We start from the raw sequence: 25,238 nt of genomic DNA, 5'->3' as shown, positions 1-25,238 counted from the left end.
CAAAAGGAACTGCGGGGGTGTTAACAATGAAAATCTCTCTTTTCGAAACAATAGTTTCTATAGACTCGAAGTTTTGTTGGAATCTTTTATTTATAATGTAAAAATCATATCGAACAGAATCTTACGAAATTTTTTTCTCACATCGGAGTGCAGTAGTGATAATTGTCAAAAAATTTATATTCTTCAAATACAGTTCCTACAGATATAAAATTTGATAGAATCTCAAGAGAAACAGGTAATTACAGGGATGTCCTCCAAGATTAACGGATTAAAATATTTTCCTTTTCTAATAATTATATTTTCTTACAACAATCGTCTCTTTGGCAGCGGCGAAAAAGTCATTGTCAGGTTTTCAAAATTTAACTTTACATGTAGCTATATAGCCAACGGACTAAGTATTTTGCATATATTTTATTTTTGCTGATCACATAACCGATGAATCGTTCTTATTACGGGATTGCAGGAATGTAACAGATCAAAATAAATACATTTTCTAAACACTTGAGTTGTGGAAAATAACTTTGGCTACTCATTTTAAGAGAATTCGTAGAAAACATGTACAAACAATTTTCTATGAAAAATTGATGTAACAGAAAAAAATTTAATTAACGGCAAAATTCGTCGCCCCTCAAGCTAGGCAGATTTCAATTTTACTTATAAGACATTTAACTGAAACTTTCAATGCTCATTTCAAATTTTTTTGTTCGTCTCAATTATTATTCATTTTTGAAGAAAGCCACGGGAATGTTATAGTTATTTGCACATTAAAAGTTACAATGGATATTTGCTAGAATTATGACATGAATAAAAGGTACAGGCCAATCCGATAGAATTTGGAATCTATGCAAAGTCAAAACAATACTCTAATTGAATTTCAAGTCTAGATCTCAAAATACAATTCTATAAAGTGCCCAGCGGAGCGGGCAGGTAACAGCTAGTAATATATGACTTAATTCATCGATTAAAAAAATAATAATTTAATAATAAATCTAAAACTATATAGGACTAAATTTGTTGAAAAAATTATTTGAAAAGTAAAAAGTTTTTCGAATATTTATCAAAGAATTTTGAAGATTATAAGATTTTATTTATCAATGTCCAAATTTTACGTGACTGCTTAGAAATGACAGTTTCCAAAATGTTCAGAATTTTGAAACCAGATGAAATTTTAATGGAAGGAAACAATATTCCGAACTAATTTGTGACATATGATTATTAAATGTCAATCCAATTTATACTATGATACAACCAATTATAAAATGGCTGCAACAGTAAAACTGTTTCATTGAACAAACTCTAAAGGGAGTAATATTGAGGCTATTACCACTTCTATGAAATGAAAATTGAAGCTTAATAAAAGAGCTTTACGATGCAATTTACCGAATTCGAATATCTTGTATAGTTCAGTAATTACACCAAGTTAAAGTAGTAGAAACATCAATTTTTACGATTTTCAAAATTTCAAAATACTGTCATTACCGAACTACTCGCCTGATTAAGCTTATCTTTGAACTTAACCATGGTCTTTATCGATAGATGAAGCATGTTGAGTTTGAAAAGAATCAGTTAAAAACTGAAAACGCTATTGTGCTGACATGCTGCGTTATACCTTATAGAAACGTCTAAAAATGCGTTTAAAAAAATTAAATTTAAATCGTTTTTATAATAAATTAGAATAAAAAAATTTCAATAGTTTCACTGTGAAATTCCGGAATGTAAAAATTGAGCGATTATTCGTCGTTATTTGTGTAAGGAATCATTGGGTCTTAAAAACGCATTTATATAATATACGTTTCATATCATTCGTCGTGTAGATCATAACCCACTTGGTCGTTTGCAAAAATATTGGCTACCAGTATATGAAACCTGGAATTGACCCTTTAAGGGGGTCATCTTTGGGGGTTGGTTTTATCCCCTAAGAATGTTTTTCCGCCGATAAAAAAAATACGTATAGCTTAGAATTTGGCCGAGAATAATATATTTCAGTAGCATCAAAATCGGAGGTGGACACCTGGGAACCTTTCCTTGCAAGTAATAAAAACGGACATATCATTCTCTATTTCCAAAAGTAAAGCTTCCTTACATTTATGAATAGGGTAAAAAATAGTTAAAAACCTCCATTCTATCAATATGAGCTAAAATTTTTATAAAAATATCTATAATTTATTAATTTAATAGATAAATTTGAAAAAGTTATTAAAAAATTGTTGAAATCAGAAAACATCGGAGTTAAGTTACGAATATCTTTCAAGGGTTGCAGTAATCAAGTAAACATATCAGACCTTTTTTGTATTGCGTTAAATTTCCTATTAAAATATAGCATGTTCATTTAACAACTATTATTTTCCAATGTGGTAGGAAATTTAAAAAAAAAAATTAAGAAAACGGTTGACCCTGAAAGCCATCTCTGCAACTTCCCGCTACTTTTATAATTAAGCGCTCGAAATTACACTTACTACGTTTTTGAGATCTTAATGCTCAAAAATATAATTTTCGTGTAATTTTGAGCTCTCCGAGCTCAAAAGTCTGATAGAAGTTTAATGAAACACTATTTTTTGAATTTTCAAACCGCAATAACTTTTGAATCAATGTACTGATTAGCGGTTAGCGGCATTCGACGCAGTTTTTCAAATTCTATAATATGTTTTTAAAAACAAATTCATCAGACCGAAAATTTCGGTGTGATTCGAAAAAAACACTTTTTTTCGATTTCTTTCGTCAACGATAAATCACGGATGAATCAACCGATTTTGACTGGCTTGGTGGCGATCGACGTAGTTTTTTGATGTTAAGAGGTGATTAGTTTTTTAAATTGATCGGTCAAGCCGTTTGAAAGTTATTAAAAAAAAACCACATTTAAAAAAAAAATTTTTTCGCAGTTTTTTCAAGATTTCTCAAAATCGATCGGTCAGAATCGATCCAACTTGTATTTAAAATCTAAGTTTACTCAAACCCTTTTGAATGGCACCAACCGCGATCAAATCGGTTAAGCCGTTCAAAAGTTATGAGAAGTTTACATACATACACACATACACACACACACACATCGGTTTGGCAAAAAGTTCAGTCCAAGAAAGAGCTAAAGCGACAGATGAAAGAGGTACTCTCAAAACAGATGACAAAGGAGCCCCGATCTGAACCCAAGCGAAAGAAGCCGCGGAAACGGATCAGACCGGATGCCCTCATCATCCGGCTGACAGAGAAAGCAAAATACGCCGAGATCCTGCGCCGAATAAAACAGGACGTCCCTGATGATCAGGTCCGCAGTACGGTAGAGAAGATCCATAAGACCAATGCTGGAGATATGCTGATAACTCTTTCGAGGAAGAACACCGACAAAGGCCAAACATTGAGAAAGACCATTGCAGACATACTGAAAGAAGACGCAAGAGTAACCTGCAAAGGACCACTGGAGGTAATTGAGATCCGTAAGGTCTATAGAGGTACTCAAATTGCCACAGTAATTCTACCAGCAGCAACAGCACAGAAACTACTGGATGGAAGTAGCAAAATCCGGATTGGTTGGGTTAATTGCTGAATAAGGGCAACGAAGAGACCTATCCAATGCTTTAAATGCTGGCATTTCAGACATCATGGATCCCAGTGCAGAAGCAAGGTGGACTGGTCGAAGCTTTGCATCAGGTGCGGACAAGAAGCGCACAAGATTGCTGATTGTAAAAATCCAGCCAAATGTGCATTATATGCTGAGATTGAAAGTGCAGAGAATGATGCCCACCATGCCGGTACTGATAAGTGCCCGTTATTTTAGGAGGCACTTCAGAAGTTGACGAACAAACAAACATGAGGATACTGCAGCTCAATCTCAACCATTGTGAAGCAGCGCATGACCTGCTCATTAATGCAGTCGACAACAGCAATGCCGGCTTTGTAGCAGTATCAGTAGAGGGCATCCGCTTCTATAGCTGTTACGCACCACCTAGCCTCTCTACTGTCGAATTCACCACATTTCTGGATCAACTTACCGAGGACGCGAAGCATTACCACACAGTGGCAATAGCCGGGGACTTCAACGCCTGGGCAGTAGACTAAGGGCAGCAAGCATACAAACGAGCGAGGAAAGGAACTACTAGAAGCCTTTTCTACATTAGATGTAGTACTGCTCAACAATGGTGATACACCAACCTACCCAAAGGAGACGCAAGTTCTATTGTAGATCTCAATTTCGTCAGTAGCAGCCTCACCAGAGGTAATATCAACTGGAAGGTGATGAATATCTACACAGACAGCGACCACAACGCAATTCTCTGGGAAATATCAAACGTCCAGAGCCCGAGAAGACCTAAAAGTCAACTTAACACCATTGGTTGGAAGTGTAAGGGAGTGATCGTTACTCGGTAAATTCCCCTATTTCGGTACCCAGTTATTTATCGACTGCTCACAGTGCGCTGTGATCTAAAGCTCGTTTAAAGCTAGTAAGAAAGGCCCCAAGGTGGAGAAGCCGGCGTAGTGGTCGTGGGGAGAGCAGAGGGAGCAATAAGTGTAGAACTAAATTTGGTAAGAATCATTGTGACTGAGTAGCTCGAATGGACGAGACGCAAATTTTTCCAAAACATCCAGCTAAGGCGTAATAGATACCCAGAGAGCGAGTGTTGGTGACCAGAGTTTGCCGCCAAATTGAGAATACCTCACCGAGGAAAAATTCACGCCAGTACCCGAAGACTAGGAGTTGCAGCTCACCGTTGGAGTGTAGATCAAAATTATAAAAACTCCAGGTACGAATAACGAGTCTTAATTATTCCTCGGGGCTGCGGCATCAGCCAGGCAACACGTCGGCTGAAGGTCACCGCTATTTCGTGCTCAGTCACAATCGTTAATTTTATTTAGTATCAGATTTAATATTAATACTAGAGAAAATTATAAAAAAATTAATTAATAATACCAGGACAGGTTTCGGGTTATTGATTAATTTGTTAAGGAAATAATTTGTCTTGTCATTATACATTTTATACGTAGGCCTGTCGGGGTTAATAATACTAGGCATTTAGTTCGGGTTATTAATTCCAGATCTTTACGCTATGTGTAAAATTTATTAATTGAAAATCTTTGAATAATAATTTGGCTTAAGCCAATAGCAATGAAACTGAGTAAACCTCTAAATTAAAATTATTTAAGACTACAATTTATTCCGATCTAAAATTATTTGTAATAAATTATTCGGCACATTATTTAATATTCGTCTTAATTTAAATAAATCTAGAGTCAGGAAATAATCATTAGAATCAATATAATTGTTAATCTAAATTATTTAGTAAAAAAAGGGTAGAAAATAAAAATGATAAAAATTCGTCAGAAAAAAAAATTACCCTAAAAACTTGCGACAGAGACGCAAGACCGAGCGAGAACGTCAGCCATCTTGTCCCGCGCGAAAACGCTTAGTAGAGAACATTCAAGGTTGAAACAAAATTGTCTCCGTTCGTTTGAAATGAAATAAACTCAAGTAAAATGAAATATTAAGTTTTAAGAATCACATAATAAAATACAATAGAATAATCTTTTGCCAAGTTTCACTTTTGCGTTGGAAAATAAATTTAGTAAAATTTACTGCTGATTACTGAATTAAATAAAATAGGTCGGAATAAAATAATTTGGATTAAATTAAATAATATAAAAGATTTAAGTTTACTCGATTATAGGAATTTATTTAATTTTGTTAAAATAAAGATTAAAATTTATTTAGTAATATCTCGGACACAATGAATGGATTTAATCCTCGATGAATTGGAATTTTAATTTGGATAATTATTGTTGTAGAAATTGAAGATACGGCAGTAATTTAGATAATAGGAATTTGTAATTTATAATTCGGAAAATGATGAATAAAAATTTTAGAAATATTAATTAGGAAAATAATATTCTGGAAATTAGTTATAAATTGGAATTCAAGCGTTATTATTATTATTATTATTATTATTGGAATTGGAATAGAGTGTGTTTGTGTGTGAGTAAAGGGGCTATCCTGCTTCGGGGTAGTTCTCTTAGAGTAGCGTGAAGTTTGGGGGACAGCGTGCGCTGTGTGGACAACGTGTGCAGTCACGTCCGGGTCCAGCTCAGTGGCGTGAGAGTCCGTGAGACCGCGCGAACTAAGTTAGAGTAGCGTTAGAGGTCCAGGGGACGACGCGAAGTAGATAGAGTACCGTGAGAGTCCAGTAGGCATCGGGTACTGCAACCACGTGAGGGTCTAGCTGGACAGCGTGAAATATACCGTATAAGAGTGAGTGTGAGTGTGATTGTTATCTATGAAATTTTATATGTTGTTATCTTGGCCATTATTTCAACTGTAAAAGGGAGTGGGAAATAAAGAATTTTGTTAAACGAATTTCTGTGTCTAAATTTTAGTTTCCTTTCAGCAATCTCTCACGACCCTGACCTAATACTCCATGTTCTGGTCCAGTTTCTGGATACTGAGTCCAAAAATCCAGTGGCGCCCTTAAGAGTAAAAAGGGGCGACCAAGGGAAACATATCATTCCGTTTCAGAAGGTAAAAACTCTTGACCCAAGTGCATTGTTAGTAGCTCTCAATAGTGACCAGATTATCGCGGGCTGCGCAGAAGAGAAGACCAAGAACCTGATGAAAAGAGTGACCCAGGCTTGCGACGCCAGTATGTATCGTAGACGTGGCATGAACACAAGACCTTCCGTTCACTGGTGGAACGACCACATCAGCGCCCTTCGTAAAGAGTGTCATCAGAAGAGAAGAATATCTAAGCGTGGCTACCGACGACCTAACTCTGCGGAGCTGGTCGCAGAGTACAAAAAGCCCGTCGATCCCTGAACAAAGCCATCAAAGATAGCAAAAGAAAATGCTGGAAGGAGCTCATCAACGGGGTGGACAGAGATCTGTGGGGTAGGCCGTATAAGGTGGTCATGACCCATCTTAAAAACCAGCTAATGCCATCACCCATGTGTCCTCAACTCCTACAGAAGATCGTAAACGCGTTGTTCCCCGAACAAAGCAAGTTTAACTACCTATTAGCGCAGAATGAAATGGATGACATTCCATCTGTCACGGAGGGAGAACTGATGGAGGCTTGTAATCGTGTAGGGAACAATAAAGCGCCGGGATTGGACGGGGTCCCCAATATTGCTTTAAAAACAACTATAAAAGCAGTGCCATCATTGTTCCTGGACGTCTACGACACATGCCTCAAGGAAGGGATTTTCCCTCGGAAGTGGAAGCAGCAACGACTAATACTACTTCCAAAAGGGAAAAAGCCACCAGAAGAACCGTCATCTTATCGACCACTTTGTATGTTAGACACGGCAGGTAAGATATTTGAGCGTATAATCTACCAAAGAATAGAAGCAGTTGTCGATCCACTCCTGGCAGATAACCAGTATGGTTTTCGGAAAGGACGATCCACCCTGGACGCAATCAATCTGGTTGTTGCAACGGCTAAGGAGGCAATCGACGAGATCAGATGGAAGGGTGAAGCAAAGAAGTACTGCCTGGTGGTCATTTTGGACATAAAAAATGCCTTCAACTCCGCCAACTCGGACTGCATTATGCAAGCCCTGGAAGAGAAAAACGTACCAGGATACCTACGTAGGATAGTGGCTAGCTACTTCACGGACAGAATCCTGAGATACGACACGAAGAATGGTCCAAAAGAGTATGATATTACCGGAGGTGTACCCCAGGGTTCCGTTCTGGGTCCACTTCTGTGGACTGTCATGTATGATGGCCTGCTGAGACTGACTCTTCCAAGAAGTGTCAATCTTGTTGCATATGCAGATGATGTAGCTGTCGTAATCGTTGCTAAACACCTAGATGAGATATACCCCATGTTCAGTATCACCTTTGAGAAAGTTAACCGGTGGATGGACTCAATGAATCTACAACTGGCTAAACAGAAAACTGAGGCTGTGCTTATTACCAACAGAAAAGTGATAGAGACCATAAAGCTGAAAGTCGAAGAACAAGAAATCACATCACAACCATATGTCCGAAATCTGGGAGTGATGCTTGATGCCCGACTCAACTTTAAGCAGCAAGTCGAACACGTGAGTGCAAAAGCATCAGCAGTGGTAGCTAGCTTAGCCAAACGTCGGAGGCCCAAAGCAGAGCAGAAGACTACTGCTATCATCTGTAGTCACATCAATGCTTACTTACGGAATATCTATCTGGGCGGATGCACTAGAGAAGCAAGAATCATGGAGAAAGGCTGGACCAGTCTACCGTCTGAGTGCCTTAAGAGTAGCAAGCGCCTTCTGCACAATATCTACGGAAGCAGTGTGTGTCATTTCCGGAACTTTGCCTCTCAGAGTCTTAGCTGAGGAAAGACGGATCCTTTACCAACGAAAGAAGTCAACCACACTAAACGCTGAGGAGCATAGAACAGAAGAACGGCAGAAGAGCATAAGTCGATGGCAACTATAGTGGGATGCCACAGTGAAGGGTAGGTGGACGCACCGTCTCATATCAAGGATCAACATTTGGCTTAACCAGAGTCACGGTGAGGTCAACTATCATCTTACGCAGATGTTATCAGGACACGGCTGTTTCCGGGCGTATCTCCACCACTTTAAGCATGATAATTCCCCAGATTGCCCGTCCTGACCAGGAGTCAATGAAGATGCAGAGCATGTCTTCTTTGAGTGCCCACGTTTTTATCCACAGCGAGATGAGCTGGAGAATATCCTGAAGAGCAAAATCCAACCAGAGACAATAGTAGAAGCAATGCTGTCATCAGAGGCTGCCTGGAACGCCACAAACACGTTTGTCACGGGAGTCCTCTCGAATGACGCCAATAAGAAGGAGGAAATAATAACACCTTAGCCACCAGAAGAAAGAGCAGTAGCTAGATCCTCCCCTCACGAAGTACTGCCTGACGGCGGTTTCCATGAGGGATTAGGGAAAAGAGGAAAAGGGGTTTAGGGCTTAGTGGGTAGGGGCGCTAGCGTCGAGTTTTAGTATGACACTGCGTCGAGTCAGCACATATCCAGGCCAAACAACTATGCCTAGAATCCGTAAAAAGAATTCCCCCCCCCCTTAAAAAAAAAAAAAAAAACACATACACACACACACACATACATACAGACAGACATACAGACACCATCGCGGGAATAGTCAGGGAAGCTTCCTAGGACCTCAAAACGTCAAGATCTTATGACAAATCGATTTTCGAAAAACGGGGTAAAAACAATAACTTCCCGATTTTTGAAAATTTTCAATTTTCTTAGCGGGAAGTTAAAAATTAGAAAAACGGTTCACCCTAAAGGCCATCTCTGCAACTTCCCGGTATTTTCGTAACTAAGCGCTCAAACTTGCATTTATCAAGTTTTTGAGCTCTTTGAGCTCTAAAATATAATTTTCGTGTCATTTTGAGCTCTCCGAGCTCAAAAATCTGATAAAAGTTTTATAAAAGACTATTTCTTGAATTTTAAAACCGCAATAACTTTCGAATGAATAAACCGATTTTCACGCGGTTAGTGGCATTCGACGCAGATTTTCAAGACTCATGAATAATCTTCAAGTTTTAATCGATCGAAGTAAGAATTTCGATGTAATTCTGAAAAAAAAAATTTTTTCGGGTTGTTTTCGACAACGATAACTTACGAACGAATTGACCAATTTTTATGAGGCTAGCGGTGATCGACGTGGTTTTTTGATGTTTAGAGCTGATTAGTTTTTGGAATTGATCAGTAAAGCCGATTGAAACTAATTCCAAAAAAACCACATTTGAAAAAATTTTTTTTCAGTCCAAATTGTATTCAAAATCTAAGTTTGGTCAAGCCTTTTCGAATGGCACCAACCGCGATAAAATCGGTCGAGCTGTTCAAAAGTTATGAGAGGTTTACATACGGCTACACACACACACACACACACACACACACACAGATGGCAGCTCCAGTGGGACGCTGCAGAAAAAGGAAGATGGACGTATCGTCTTATACCGAGGATCGACGACTGGCTGAACCGGAGTCATGGAGAGGTTAACTACTACCTTACGCAGATGTTGTCAGGACACGGCTGCTTCCGAGCCTATCTTCACCGCTTTAAGCACGACGATTCTCCGGAGTGCCCATCCTGCCCAGGTGTCGCTGAAGACGTGGAGCACGTGATCTTTGCATGTCCTCGTTTTAACCAACAGCGCGATGAATTAGAGAAGATTCTAAAAAAGAGAATTCAACCGGAGACAATAGTAGAAGAAATGCTGTCATCAGAAGCTGTCTGGAACGCCACGAGCACCTTTGCCACTGAAGTGCTTACAGAGTTGCGGTCCATCGAGAGAAAAAGAGCAGAAAACAGAAACTAGAAGGGAGATAGAAATAAAAAACATCTTAGCCACCAGAAGGAAGAGCGGCAGCTAATTCCTCCCCCCGCGAAGAAATGCCTTACGGCGGTACCATGGGGGATCAGAGGATAGAAGAGAAAGGGGTTTAGGGTTTAGTGGGTAGGGGCGTTAGTGTCGAGTTAGTATGACGCTGCGTCGAGTCGCCACATATCCAGGCCAAACAGCTATGCCTAGAATCCGTAAAAGGATTCCCCACAAAACACACACACACACACACACACACACACCTCGTGTCGGGCTTGCTGGGTCCCGCATCGGAAGCCTCCCCAGGTGGCGGATAGGGGAATGCTCGGCATATCTGCACGCCACATGCGTCGGGTACCGAGGAAATAGAATACTCGGGGTGGACCAAAACCTAGCAAAAGATGATATGAAAATGCCAGATCAATTTCAAACATCGTCTACGGTGCAGAGGGGGGATACCTCAGTGCCGGCGAGGGAAGGCGTGCAAACGGACCTGAACTCGTCGTTATCAAGCGACCGTTTGAACAGCGGAGTAGACCCCATGGCTCTACTGTCTAGCAATGCTAGCAAGGTTACAGGGAGTACAAAACTGACTCCAATATTAAAATTAATCCGGTCCCTTAATTATAAATTATTTATTTGACTAGTAACATACTTTTATTTACAGAAAAAAATTGAATAATAAGTCAAAACAAATAAAATTAATAAAAGAGATAAAAAATCATTTTATTTTCCTTTATAATTTATATTTTACAAAAAAAATTTTTTAATTATTATCAAATTATGACGAAGGATCAGTTGAAAAAATAATTATTCAATCAAATTACTTTTATTACAATTTGGGTATTTTTTCCGATGTTCACTAACGGCTAACAACAAATACTGAAGTTTTTCTTCGTTTTTAGTGAGACACTTATTGTAATCTTCAATTAATGATACACCACGTTCTGCAACATTATTGACGACAGCTAATTTTCCAAAAAATTCCTTACACTCTTGAAAACTATCATTATTGGACCAATTGCTTATATCTTCATCGATAAAATCATACGGCAAATCAAATTCTTTGAATATGGTGAGCGATTCTACAGAAATGAAGTCACTGATATCTTTTTCTAGCAATTCATCTGAATCGCTTGCTACTTCATATTTTCTGGTTTTAGTATTTGATGATTTATTATTTATTAGGTTTTCAATCATTTTTTTCTTCACAGTCAGGTCAATCGAATCATCAAATAGAGACATTATGGCTAATTGATCACTCAAATACCATAAATGTCTCACCATTTTCTTGAGAGCAGCTTCCGATACAGTCGAGTTTATTTTTTTATATAATATCAATTGTTGCATCAAAGTCAGATCATTATTTGGAGACAAGATTGCCGAGTATGAATTAAACCAAGCTTTTATATAAGTTGCAACAATGAAAATACAAATATGACGAAGATTATTTAACTCATAAACTGTCATCTTAAACTCTGTTCGAAAAATAAATATTTTCAAACAATAAATCGCCTTCGACATTCAACGACATCCAACGAGAAGTTGAAATCTGTAAATTATTCCAGCAGTCTTAAACGACACTAGCAGTTTTTGAAGCACAATCATAAATTTTTAATTTGAGAACTTTATGTTGATAAAAAAATAATTATAAAACTTCTTTGACAGTCGGAAGTTTACGGTTATTAATTTTCTCAATAGGAACGCCAATCAAATAAGTTTTCCCCAATGACATATTGTCGATTTTTTTATCAAATCGAACTTAAACGTAACAAAGTAACGTAATGAAACAATTTGTAACAAAAATTACGATCCAGCTGACAGTAGAGCGGTCAGTGGACACGTAATTTTGTCCAGGTCACCCAAAAATTGACCAAATTACTAAATAAACAAACCAATGACTTGGGAGGTAGCTCTTAGCCTCCCAAGTAACCCGCAGCTTTTCCTCAGGCTAGGTTAGTGCACGATTTTGGACGCCAGTTGTTCTTTTAACTAGGGAAACAACAAACCCTTTGATTTTCAGGGCCGATCTGCAGGTATTCAGGGGAAGATAAATAATAGACTAATATTAGGAGAGAAAGGAGGAAGTAATTTACGTAAATTAAATTATTAATCAATTAGCAAATATTAATAATAAAACAAATAAATTATTTGTTCAAAAGACCAGAAATTACTTAAAACTAAGTCCAGTGACGAATTTCTTAGCCCGATGCAATATATATCAATAATAATAATAATTTTGCCGCGTACAAATGTTGATTATTAATCTAAATCCTGAGTAGACCGTTTCTTTACGACGACGTTGATTACAAAATAGAAATTATATCTAATAATATTGAACAGAGATATACCCGAAATCCCCAGTCGGGTTATCTCGACAAAAGATAATAAAACAATAAATAAATACTGGCTGACTCAAATAATTAATACCAATTTTTAATACCAATTTGTTCGCCAGGAAACAACGCGGTGCATGGTTAATGAAATGGCTCAACTTGTGAGTACTCACCAAAAAAAAAGGGAGCTCGAACGAAGGTGCCAGATCCACACTCCTTACACTTTGCGGGTTACCGCGTGTCTCCCGATTTTTATTTTATCGAAACCTACGAGACCTCGTGTCCGATCACGAGAGCCTCTCAAGTCATTTACCAAAATTAATGGTCCCTGTCCTCGCAATCGATACTTTAGGGAATTACCCGTGCGAGCAAGGGCTATGACATTACCAATAATCAATGTACAATGAAATAATAAAATTATAAATATTCCAATACAATTTTCTGAAATTGTGACGGGTGGGCTTACCCTCCCGTCAATATTGAGATAAATCATATATATTTCTATAAATCGATGGGCCAACTTGCCCACCTGAATTGGACACCGAATTTCCGTTGTATTTCTAGCCTGACTCTGGTTATCGAGAATCGCTGCTTGCACGTGTTGCTGAGGAGACGCTTTCTCATGGGAACCGAGCGAACAGGTACTCGAGCACAGGGAACCGCTTTCGGCGCCTTGATACCATTTTCTGCTGACTAGGGAACTTGACAATAACCACCTAGTTCCTAAGGGCGGAATAATCTGCGTTCAACCGCGGAATAATACAAGTTCCGCGCAGTGATACAGGTGTTTGGCGGTATCCACGACCAAGGTTACATAAACCTGGGACCTCCAGGAGGAGCGGCCACTTGTAATCAGTCAGTCGTTTAGTCTGTCCGAATCTATGTCGAGTCCGAGCTGTCTTGCATCGTGATTAATTGTCTCCTAAGACTCTCATTCTCGTTGCTGTCCCATCTCTCTCTCTCTCTCAATTATAGAATCAAAAGTATTGCATCAAATGGATTATTGTACTGGATTGGATTTGCTTTCATAAATAGAATTAGGTTGTAAAAGAGACTCTCAGGGCCATTTCGGGCAACTCCCATGCTTTGGGAACGCCCAAAAAACAATTAGTACCGTAATTCACGAGTATTCTTCATTCACTGAGCGACCTACCCTCTTATCAACATCTAAATATTTTTCAGTGAGACGCTGAGCTAGTCCGGAGGTCTGTTTACGTGACAGGTAAATAACCAGGTGTAGGCTCACACGTAAGAGAAAAATTGGCGCCCAACGTGGTTGTCGCCTAGCTAAGTGAATTGAGTGAATTGAATTGTGCGGAAAATTTAGTGGTGAGTACACAGAAATCGGAAAAACTGAGAACACTAGGAAATACCCGGGTATAAAAGTACAAATTATTGAAGAAAATTAAAAGTGAAAATGAAAAAGTGAATTGAAATAAAGAAGACATTTGAAATTGAAACAGTAAACTGAAATAAAGAAGATAATTAAAATTAAAAAGTGAATTGAAAAAAGAAGATAATTGAAATTGAAAAGTGAGTTAAAAAAAAGAAGATAATTGAAATTGAAAAAAAGTGAATTGAAATAAAGAAGATAATTGAAATTGAAAAGTGAATTGAAAAAAAAAAAGAGAAGATAATTGAAAATGAAAGAGTGAATTGAAAAAAAGAAGATAATTGAAGTAGGAAAAGTGAATTGAAACAAGAAAAATAAGTGAAATAGAAAAAGTAATCCAAGGCAAGGACAAATTTGGAAAATGCAAAAAAGAAATCAAAAGAATACTACGACCGCAACGCAAAGGAAAGAGTTTTCAAAGTAGGTATGAAGGTGTAGCTATTAAAAGAACCGCGGGCAGATAAGATAAACTACCATTATGAGGGTCCATATGAAATAACTAAGGTTTGTGATCCACAGATTCGGTAGAATCTGGCGCCAAGTTCCGTTCAAAAATCCCGTTGTAAACGGAGCGCCAGACTACCGACTGTGTTTACTGTAAGCAGAACGGTATTTCGAGGTTGCAAAATTTTATTTAATTATATGGTTCTCCTTTTTCCAAAATGATATATTATAAAAGTAATTTATACTTTATTTTACTGATATTAATTAATTATAATCAATTATAACACTTAATTCACTTAAAATGATTAAATTTTATCAGCACAAACTATAGTAAGCCCAGAAATTTCGATCCTGACTTTTTTTCGATGGGGAATATCAGCGCCACAGACTAGATAAAATGAATATGTGTAGTAATCCTTCCTATAGACACGCAACTACAGTAAAAAAAAAGTGATTCGTAGCTTGCATCTATGGCCGCCAGGGTGCACTGGAATTACATCTACATAAACTGTAGCTTCAAGGGGATAGTTTGCAGTAAAAAATGCAGTCAACACGAGATTTAAGTTGTTATCAATTGTAAATTTTCATTATAATTACAAAAAATACTAAAATCCGAACAAAAACAGTTTCACTGTAAAAAGTCGCGCCAAGTCCACGTTCATAAGACTACTAGGAAAAAAAATTTTTTTTTCTTTACAAAAGATACAAAATAAAAAATTAAAAATCTAAGTAACCGATATGATTGTTTATGATTTTCGGAAATTAAAAAATTTTATTGTAAATTTAAAAATTAAAAAATTTTTAGAACGTACTTGGTGTGCGTCATTGTGTATTTCAATTTTTTTAAAGTCCTAGTAAATAGATTTTACGAATTTCATTAAAAGTAAAATATTTTGCAACCACGCACACTAAATACGTTCTAAAATTTTTTTTTTATTTTTAAATTTACAATAAAATTTTTTTTAATTTCCGAAAATCATAAACAATCATATCGGTTACTTAGATTTTTTAATTTTTTTATTTTGTATCTTTTTGTAAAGAAAAAAAAAAATTTTTTTTTCCTAATAGTCTTATGAACGTGGACTTGGCGCGACTTTTTTACAGTGAAACTGTTTTTGTTCGGATAACAATAACGTCGAAATGAATGTAATAGGGAAACTTCGAGTGGTACACCAGGACAAGATCAAACTGACGCAGACAGCTCCAGACTCTGAATCTGAAGACTTGCTATTAAATATAAGTTCTGCATGAAGACAAAATAAATTTCTACCCCCGTCATTAAACAAGAACGCAAAATTATATGTTGACAGGGACTAAAATTTTTTTTGGAAAGCACCCACGAATAGAACAGGAAACCATGGACGTCAAGGCAGTAAACAGGAGGATGATCACAGCGGTTATGGACGAAGACATCAAGCAAATAACCAACATCGTGCAGGACTATGGCCTGGGATACGTACCAGAATGGAACTACGGATGAACACTTCTAGGGAAAGCCTTGGCAAAATGGAGGAAGACATCGGCGAGTGAGTTAATCAGATTAGGAGCCAAAATAGATGAAGCAGATCAAAAAAATTCAACAGTGCCCTTGTGTAGAGCCCTAAGCCGAGAAATGATGGAGGAAGCCTGGCTTCTTATACATCGGAGAGCACGACTGGATGCCGACAATGATGACAGTGGTAATCGGCCAATACACGAATTAATAATAGACAGAGATTTTGAATCAAGACGCGTAAGAGTCACGAGCAGAAGAATGTTATACCACATGATCTGACAAGGGGCGGATCTATCAGCAAAGAATAGAGAAGGTCAAGCAGCAATCCACCTAGCCGCAAAGCAAAGTATATGGGACTTATTCAACGTCCTGCTGGAGGAATGCTCAACAATCAACCTAGAAGACGACAATGGAAGAACAGCATTATTCTACGCAGTAGAAGGAAGACAAGAGGGAAAAGTGAATAAACTACTTCGGATGGGGGCTGGAGTAAATCACACTGATAACCAAGGAATGACGCTATTTATGATGGTCTTTAACAGACGGGTAGACTACGTCTACGCAATAAGAGATGGCTGGAGCAATGAGTACACAACACTCTTCAATATTGTAAAAATTTTGTTAACCTTTGGAGCAAAAGTGAACCGGTGTACCACAGAAGAAGGCATCACAGCACTGCACATGGCCAAACACAGAGAATATGAAGAAATAACCAGGATATTGCTAATCAATGGAGCAGACATCAATGCTAAGACAAAAAAAGAAAGGTACGTCCCGCAGTTCAGCAGGTATCACAGAGAAGTAGCCGACATGCCAACGGGTTACGACTCTGGCATCCCGAGGAATACAAGGAACCACGGAACCCGCGGTCAGACACAAGTACGCGACCTAATCATATGCTGGCTTTTGAAGTTTCGGGCAGGAGGCAGAGAAATAGTGGAAGAATTAAAATCAGAAATAGCATGTGTTGAGGAAAAATTCGAAGACTACGAACGCGAAGTACTGAACGAAATGGAGATTATGAAGAGTACACCTACGACAAAATAGTCGATAACCTTGTTCGACATCAGAGGAGCAGATGATTGTCTACTGCAGGAACGCGGAATTCCTGAACATCCTAGAGGAGAGGTTAGGAAATACAAACAACTTCAGAGAAGAGTTGAGAGAGAAAGTGAAACGGGCATTACGAAGAAAGAAGATGATTGATACTGCAAGAGAAGAGTTAGAAAAAGTCAAGTCTCTGCGCCATCTACAAGGGCATGAACTAGATAGGGTCATGAGCTACCTGGAAATAGAAGAATTGGTAAAAATAGTGAACCCGAAAAACATCTCAACTACGGAAGAAGAATAGTGAGAGACAAAAATACCAACAATGACCAACAACACCAGAGCATGAAACGACAAGTGAAATAGCTGCATAGGTGATGTAATCAGGAAATTATTAATAAATCTTAATACTATAAATATTAATAATATATCATAGATATATTTATATTTATATTTGTAGTTATATATATTTATCAGATGTATTTTTCCTTTCTCTCTCTTTTCCGTGCTGGAAGATAATTACATAACCAAACTATAATAATACAGCATGCTAATTAGGAACACTACTCTTCGTACACACTATCTTTCATTTTCATTTTTCTCATCTCAAAATCCAGCAGGTAACTCTTTCACGCATAAAATAATAAATATTCTTTAAGCTTATACTAAAATGAAACTACATATACTAACGCATTACTTGGGAAATGTAATTCCTTCCAGAACAGAAATTGATATAAAATAAAATAAGTTACACATTATAATGGTCTTTTCACCGGCACTGGCATCGACAGGGCCGGAGAGCACCACCTAAAATGGCTTACTTAGGTTTTGACGGTAGTTGGGCGCCAGGAACTTACCGTTCCACGATTCGAAGTCGTTGTCGTTTGTCGTCGGGCAACGGGTCGATGACGAAGAGATTTAAAATTCGAATGAACGGCGAAACGTAAAATGCTTAAATTTAAGTAAGCTCGGGAAAAGAAAAAAAAAAACAGTAATCGCTGAATGCCCAGTCTACAATTCATTTCAACAGTCGCCAAGAATTATTAATAATTTGCCAAAAATTACTATAATAACAGTTAAATCTTCGCCGAATGAACGAACAATAATGACTAAAAGAAACAACAATAATATTGATACGTCGGTGGCTCGCAGATAATAATTTAAATGACATAATTAATACTACGAGGACGTAAGCAATTAATCGATCTTCAAATTACTCAATCATAACCCAAAATTATATTCGCTCCGTCAATGGCACGCAGAATTCCCAATTTAACTTATAATTAATAATACAAGGTAATAAACAAGTAGTTTTGCTCAAATTAATTAATAATTAAATACAGAATTAAATTCGGTCCGTCAACAGCTCGTAAGAATTCCGAATTAATTTATAATTACTAATACAATGAAATAAACAATTAACTTTGCTCAAATTAATTAATAATAAAACAAAATAATAAACTCAATTCGGTCCGTCGGTGGATCGCAAATGCTCAAGAGCAATTATACTTCATAATACAATACTCTAAATAATTAATTTATCTCAAATTAACTAATAATTACTTATACGATGAAATAAACAATTAATTTGTCTCAAATTAATTAATAATTCAATAAAAGCTTAAAGTCGGTCCGTCAATGGCTTGCAAATTACCACATTAATTTGCAATAGCAATTTAAACACAATGTAGCTTTAATTCGATGATGATTCGCAAAATAATAATTCAAATAAGTCAAAATTCAACAATTTGGCGGGCTCGTGGTGGATAACTAATTACGGTCGGTGAATCGACTAAGCTTGCAGGTAGTTGAAGCTCGAGATAAGTTTGGGCTCGCACTCGGAGATGGCGCGTCGGTCGGGCTAGCTGTCTTACACAGCTCCAAATTTCTCGGGCGTTACGTTTAATAACAACAACAAAAAGAAATTAAATTCAATTGTTGGCATATATCAATGTTCCAACCAATAAGACCATTAATAATAGTAATAATCATGTCAAACAGTTGGTTCAATGACAGCGTCTCGAACAAAAAAAAATGAATAGTAAGAAGTGAACGCTCGACTTTGAATCTACTTTTTAATGTACGAACACACACACAATTACACCCCGATGGTATTGTGCCTCTGAGTGTCATTACACACGTCTAGATAATCCGAAAGGAATTCGATAATTACTTTCGTAAAAAAAACTATTAATAAAATTTTATAAAAAAAAAATTACACCAAAATCAAACTGGTGAAATTTACTAAAATTGATCGCGAGATCGCGGTGAAGACTCCCTGGGGCTAAATTAGCGATCAGACTCACCCTGCGGCAGCAGTGAACCCCTCGGGTCGGTACTCGTCCAGGTAGCTGACTCTCAACGAAGTTGGCGGGATAGCAGACGTAATAGCGTCGATGTCTTGGCAATGGCGTCTCCCACGTGCACGTAATAATAATAATTAATCGTCATTCGGCAATAATCCACACAGTGGTCGTGAACAATAGCTTCGACAAGGTTCAATCGTAAATAAATCTTAACAATGTGCAATATTTAACTCAGTAATGATGGTTAATTGCGTTGTAAAATATTTTAATGCTTGTAGCGGAATTTTTGCGACTAACAGGCATGGCGTCCAGATCAGAATCCCTTTTAATTACGGCTGCCCCCTCGGCAACATGTGTTCTCTACTTTTCCGTTAGTTCAAAAACTAGCATCCAATCAGCTCACGGCTTCTTCTAGCCAGCCGTTATATTACGGGATGCGTCCAGTACTCCGTTGCGATCGATGATCAGTCGATATGTCACTCAGTTCGGCTTACGGCATCCAGATGGTGCCTCGCTCGACTTAAGTTGCTGAAACGCCGCCGTCATTCGTCGGTTTCAAATTTTGCTTCGCTCTCGCCGTGGTTCTCCTTCAGATGTCACACTGGTCGTTGCTGGCTCCGTGTAAATTCGTGGGTTCGTCTGATTGCTCAACTGATTTTCGCTCTCACTCGAACATACTCTCTACAATATTCACACTCATGCATGCATACTTTTTAAATTCGGCGCATTTTCTGTTATAAGCCTTACCTCGAGCTTCACACTCTGATCAGGAGGCCGCTTGGGGCGATACAGGCACGTCGAATCTCCGCATTCCTTCAGCTTATCAAAAATAATTAATAATGATAAAAAAAAATAAACTAAACCAAATAGCCAAACTAGTCTTTTGATATGGGGAATTTTTCCCATGTCACAACATGTACGTGTATATATGTGTGAAAATTTTTCTCTATAGAGAAGGTAAAAACAACGACTGAGTACAAAAAGGGGAATGAAATGGGGATTTTGCATTAAAACCGGGATTTAATGCTCGAAATAAATTTTCCTTTTTCTTTCGGTATCTACCGATAAGGGCCAGCAATAGGACCTGACTTTAAAATAGTAATATGTTGAAAATTACTAATTCAGCAGCGAGAATCCCTACTGACCCACATTTAAAAGATTGAAATTCCGTAAATGATAATTCTGTAGGAATATAGACGGTTAGAAATTATACTATCATATATGTATAGTTTCTGCTTTTTGATAGTTATTTCAATTCTGTTTATGATCGAAAAAAAAAGATTAACTGTATTGAAACAGAATTATTTTCACACGCAATTTTCACAAGTTTTTTTGCAAAGTTGTCGTGTTATCAAGCCCATAGCTCCCGTGAATACCATGCTCTCATCCGAATTCATCAAAAAAAAAAACGAGTTTTCTGAGAAGTCTCATTTAATCGATAAGAATTTTTTTTTTAACGCGTTCTGTAGTTAGTATTATTTATTTCAATATACTTTTTATCTATAATTTTTTCGTTTAAATTACGAAAATTATGAAAAAGCGCTTCGCGCTTAAGGCATGCAAATTAATACTAATATTATTGAAAATAAAAATTAAAAGGATACGATTAGGTTGTGTGGTAGATACCACCCAGAACTGTGAGGAAAATGAAAATGCTCAAGCGTCAGAGCACCACCATTGCGCTCTAACAGTGGAATTGTCATTACCAACAGCAGCAGCAGTGACGAAAAGGATCAGCACCATTCAGCCATCAGCAAATAAAACCTGGAATAATTTTTTTTTCAATGAAACAAATGAACATTAATAAACGACGAAAGGAATAAACTCACCATCAATCACGAAAATTATTAACAGCATCAGTAACAGCAACGCCATCGGCGGCAACGGCATTGACCAGCGACAGAAACAACGGCAGTGGCAGTCAACCACGAAGGAGTCATCGAGGAAAACCGGCACGAATTAATAACGGCAAGGAAAATTACAGACATTAGAAGGGAACCCTACTTGGAAAAGGGGTCTCTAAAGAAAAAATGTAGACAGAGGAGACAAAATCTTTAAAAAAATTTTATATTTTTTTTTTCCTCTCTTTCGGTTAATTTTTCTTATCAATTGTCCCGAGAAAATGTAGCTACCTGAAAAAAAAGAGAAGAAAAATTATAGAAATAGGTAAGACAACTCAAAAGATAACATGTGGGACCAAAATACGTACTATAGGAGCAGAAATGGACTGAGCCATGCTCACAAGGCTCTCTGACAGGACCTCAATGTCAGCGATGTTGGACAATCTCAAAGGCTCGAGCTCAGGCGAAGGCATCTGGAGGATGGCCTTAGCCAACTTCAGCTCAGGCGGCAGAAAACCACACCTCTCCTCGATCACATGGATTGCATCTAAGGCCGCCGCAGGTTGGTCAGTAGTGGCCACGAGTGCGACCATAACGACCATTCGCAACATGTCCTAGAATTTTTTTTTCTCTCTCAAAAAAAAAAAAGAACAAAAAACTTTTGGAAAATCCCTTCGCCCTACCCATATTTTTTTTCCCTCTCTCTCGAATTATTACCTCTGGACTGCAATCGACTGCTGCCCACTGGAAAAAGGTTGTAAACCCGTTATAACTCTCACCATCAACGTACATAGCGACCTGGAAACGCAAAATGTTTCAAAACTTGGGTACACTTGTACAGAATTTTTATTCGTTGGAACAACTCCGTACAGTAGCTGCGATAAGCACGTGAAGAGTGAACAAAATTGAAGAATAAAGACATTGGAAAAATTAACACGGGGAAATCAAGTAAAATAATTGCGGAAATAAGTACACAAGAATAATATTCATTATTAGAATTTTTATCAAAAACGGCGAAATTATAAGTGAAAGAAATAATGAGGAACTAATTCATAATATTCCAAATAAAGAACTTTGATAAGACCCACTCGTAAAAATTCTCGATATATTGTAATAATTCAATTTTATTATTAAAATATAATAAATAACGGCAAAATATAAAACAAAAAAAATTATTACAAGTAAGACTTTCAAACGAATGCGCGACACTGGCTGTGCACCAGTTCGGGACAGATACATATAGATATACACACACGTACTGTTGTATCTCTTAAAGCGTTACAAGACATACGATATGTATATATGTATATATATATATATATATATATATATATATATATATATATATATATATATATATATATATATATATATATATATATATATATACTTACCTCAAGAGAACTTGTAAGTCCTTTAAATTTCGTTTTCACAATTCACAATTTTTACGCCTAATTCGGTCGAGATTTAAAAACACATTAATTGTAACACCGGCACACAAAAAAAATTAAGTAGAATGTGCATTTGACCGGACCTACCTAAGGGTACGTATTTTGGTCCGCTGAATCCGAATTCGATGTCGGTTTGACCCTTACACCCTCGAAATTTCGAGAAAACTTCAAAAAATCGTAAAAATGATGAAAATTGGCAGTTTTAATGATAAAAAAGTGTTTTGGAACTAAACTAAGCGTGATTTTCATGTATTTCGATCCGCTACATATGAATCGTAACTTTATTGAGACCACGAGCCATTTTAAATGTAAAAAAACCACACAAAACTCTCGAAAATTCCGAAAAAATATAGTTTTCATGATAAAAAAACTTTTTCTGGTCCAATTCAGATAAAATTTTATATCTTTTGATGTCTTCAATTCGCATCTTAATTTTTTTAGTCTATTCACACTCTAAAGCTGGAAAAATTCAAAAAAATTGTAAAAATTACCATTCATAAGAGAAAAAAAATTGATTGAACATGATTTAATGCCTAAAATAAATACTCTATAACGTAGATATATCAAATAACTTGAAATCTGTGAAAAACACAAGACATAAAAAGATAGAAAGAAATGATTTTTACGAATCCTAAATTTTCCTTCGTTTGTATCACACTCTTTTATCCTCAAATGATCTTCGTAGTGGATTCCTCTTTCGTTTACGATTTTTTTCGGGTACTTCTCTTTTTAACATCCAACAAAAATCTGCCATCATGTTAACACTCCAATTTCCTTGATATCTACTCTCTATTTCACTGATGTCTTGGTGAAAACGTTCTCCCTGTTCTTCACTATAGTCTCCACAATTGTCAGGGAAGTGGTCAAGATGAGAATCTAAAAAGTGTAATTTGAGATTCATTAAACAACCCAAATTTTTGTAGTTTTCCAGCAATGCGTCAACTAAATTGCTGTAATCCTCACTTCTGTTATTTCCCAAAAAGTTTTGTGAAACATTTTTGAAGCTTACCCAAGCTGCTTTTTCTGTGTCGTTCATTGTTCCTTCAAAATTTGCATCCTGAAATAAAGATCGTATGTGGGGTCTAACAAAAGTTCCCTCTTTCAATTTCGCATCACTTATTGCAGGGGACTTTCCTCTCAAGTACGCAAAACAATCACCATCTTTATTCACAGCATTCACGTACTGTTTTATGAGTCCCAGCTTGATATGTAGTGGTGGCAGCAAATATTTGGAAGGCTGAATTAAGGGTGGTCGTATAACGTTATGGGAACCTGGATTCAATGCAGATCTTGATGGCCATTCTTTTTTGACATAGTGATTTTTCCGGTCTCTGCTATCAAACAAACATCAATAGCAAGGATATTTGGTGAATCCCGATTGCTGACCTAAAAGAAGTGTTGCAATTTTGAGATCACAAATTTTCCAGTTATGCTCTGAATATTTTATTCTTCCCAATACAATCTGTAAATTTTCATAAGTTTCTTTCAGTTTTGTCGAATAAGCTATTGGAATCGGGGCAAATTCATTCTCAATATGAAGCAAAACAGCTTTAAGACTTCGTTTCGATGAATCGATAAAGTCTCCACTCATCATCCTTACACGTGTTCGGTTTCAATTCATCAACTAAAGCTTTAACATCTGAACAGTATACCACCGAATTTTGATTGTCGTTCATAAAAAATTTCCGGAATTTTTTTTCCCTATTTCGATAGAATGTCACTGATATACCTTTAGCCAACAAATGTTTTTCTTTCAACCTTGACGCAAGTAATTCAGCTCCATCTTTCGGTAAAGCCAAGTCTCGAACCAAATCAATAAGTTCTTCTCGGCTGAACGTTTCAGGGTCTTTTGTTTTTCCGCCAGGTAAGTACTCTTCATCTTCTGAATATTCTTCTTCCGAACTTTCTTCAACTGGCGTATCGTCTTCTTCTACATCCATTTCTTCTACCGTATTAATTTCCTTGACAACTTCTATTTTCTGCGGCTTAATAGCTGATGAAACATTGGCGTATACAATTTTGTTTTTTGTATTCCAGGTGAACCCGGTAGTATCTGTCATACAGAAATAACAATTCTGTAAACCAGTTGGTAAAGACCATATCATTGGTATTGTGAATTTCAAGTTGTCCTGTTTCTTGTTTTTTTTCCTACCGGGTTAACATCATGTTACATCGACTACAAATCGTATGTGGAACCCATGCTGAATCCAAATTAGTAATTTGGAGACCAAAACATTTTTCATAAATTTGTTTGATCTTATCAGATAACGATCTTCGATTCGTTTCCAAATTAAATTCTCCACAAATGTAACAAAATGAATCAGGACTTTTATTACACAGATGATAATTACTTCTTGTGATAGTATATTCTCCAGTAGTCAAGTTTTCCACTTCTGAAGAGCTGCAGTCGCTTGATGACGATGCCTGCGAGCCTGCTTTCTCACCCTGACTAGACGCCGATACTGGGGCTCCAACTCCCTGCATCGTAAAGTACTTATCACTTGTACCTGCCATGACGGCACACACGCCGTTAACCCAGGGACTCTGCCAGATGGTTCTGTTGCCCACGATCACCACGTGGAGGTGCCCTGGTTACAGGCACAAGCAATTAAGTCTTCAAAAGTCAAAAACGAGAGTAAAAAAAC

At 37.2% G+C, this 25,238-nt stretch overlaps 1 protein-coding gene across 1 annotated transcript in view; it reads right to left on the bottom strand.

The window, feature by feature from the left end:
* LOC123273767 (glutamate receptor ionotropic, NMDA 2B-like) overlaps window positions 1-25,238 on the bottom strand; it is a 96,804-nt gene that overhangs the window by 5,735 nt on the left and 65,831 nt on the right. The gene's annotated exons all lie outside the window — the stretch shown is intronic.

Source organism: Cotesia glomerata, unplaced genomic scaffold (genome assembly GCF_020080835.1).
Source record: "Cotesia glomerata isolate CgM1 unplaced genomic scaffold, MPM_Cglom_v2.3 scaffold_13, whole genome shotgun sequence".
Classification (NCBI taxonomy): domain Eukaryota; kingdom Metazoa; phylum Arthropoda; class Insecta; order Hymenoptera; family Braconidae; genus Cotesia; species Cotesia glomerata.
Note: the sequence above shows the minus strand (reverse complement) of the source record. Positions and strands in the feature narration are given on the sequence as shown.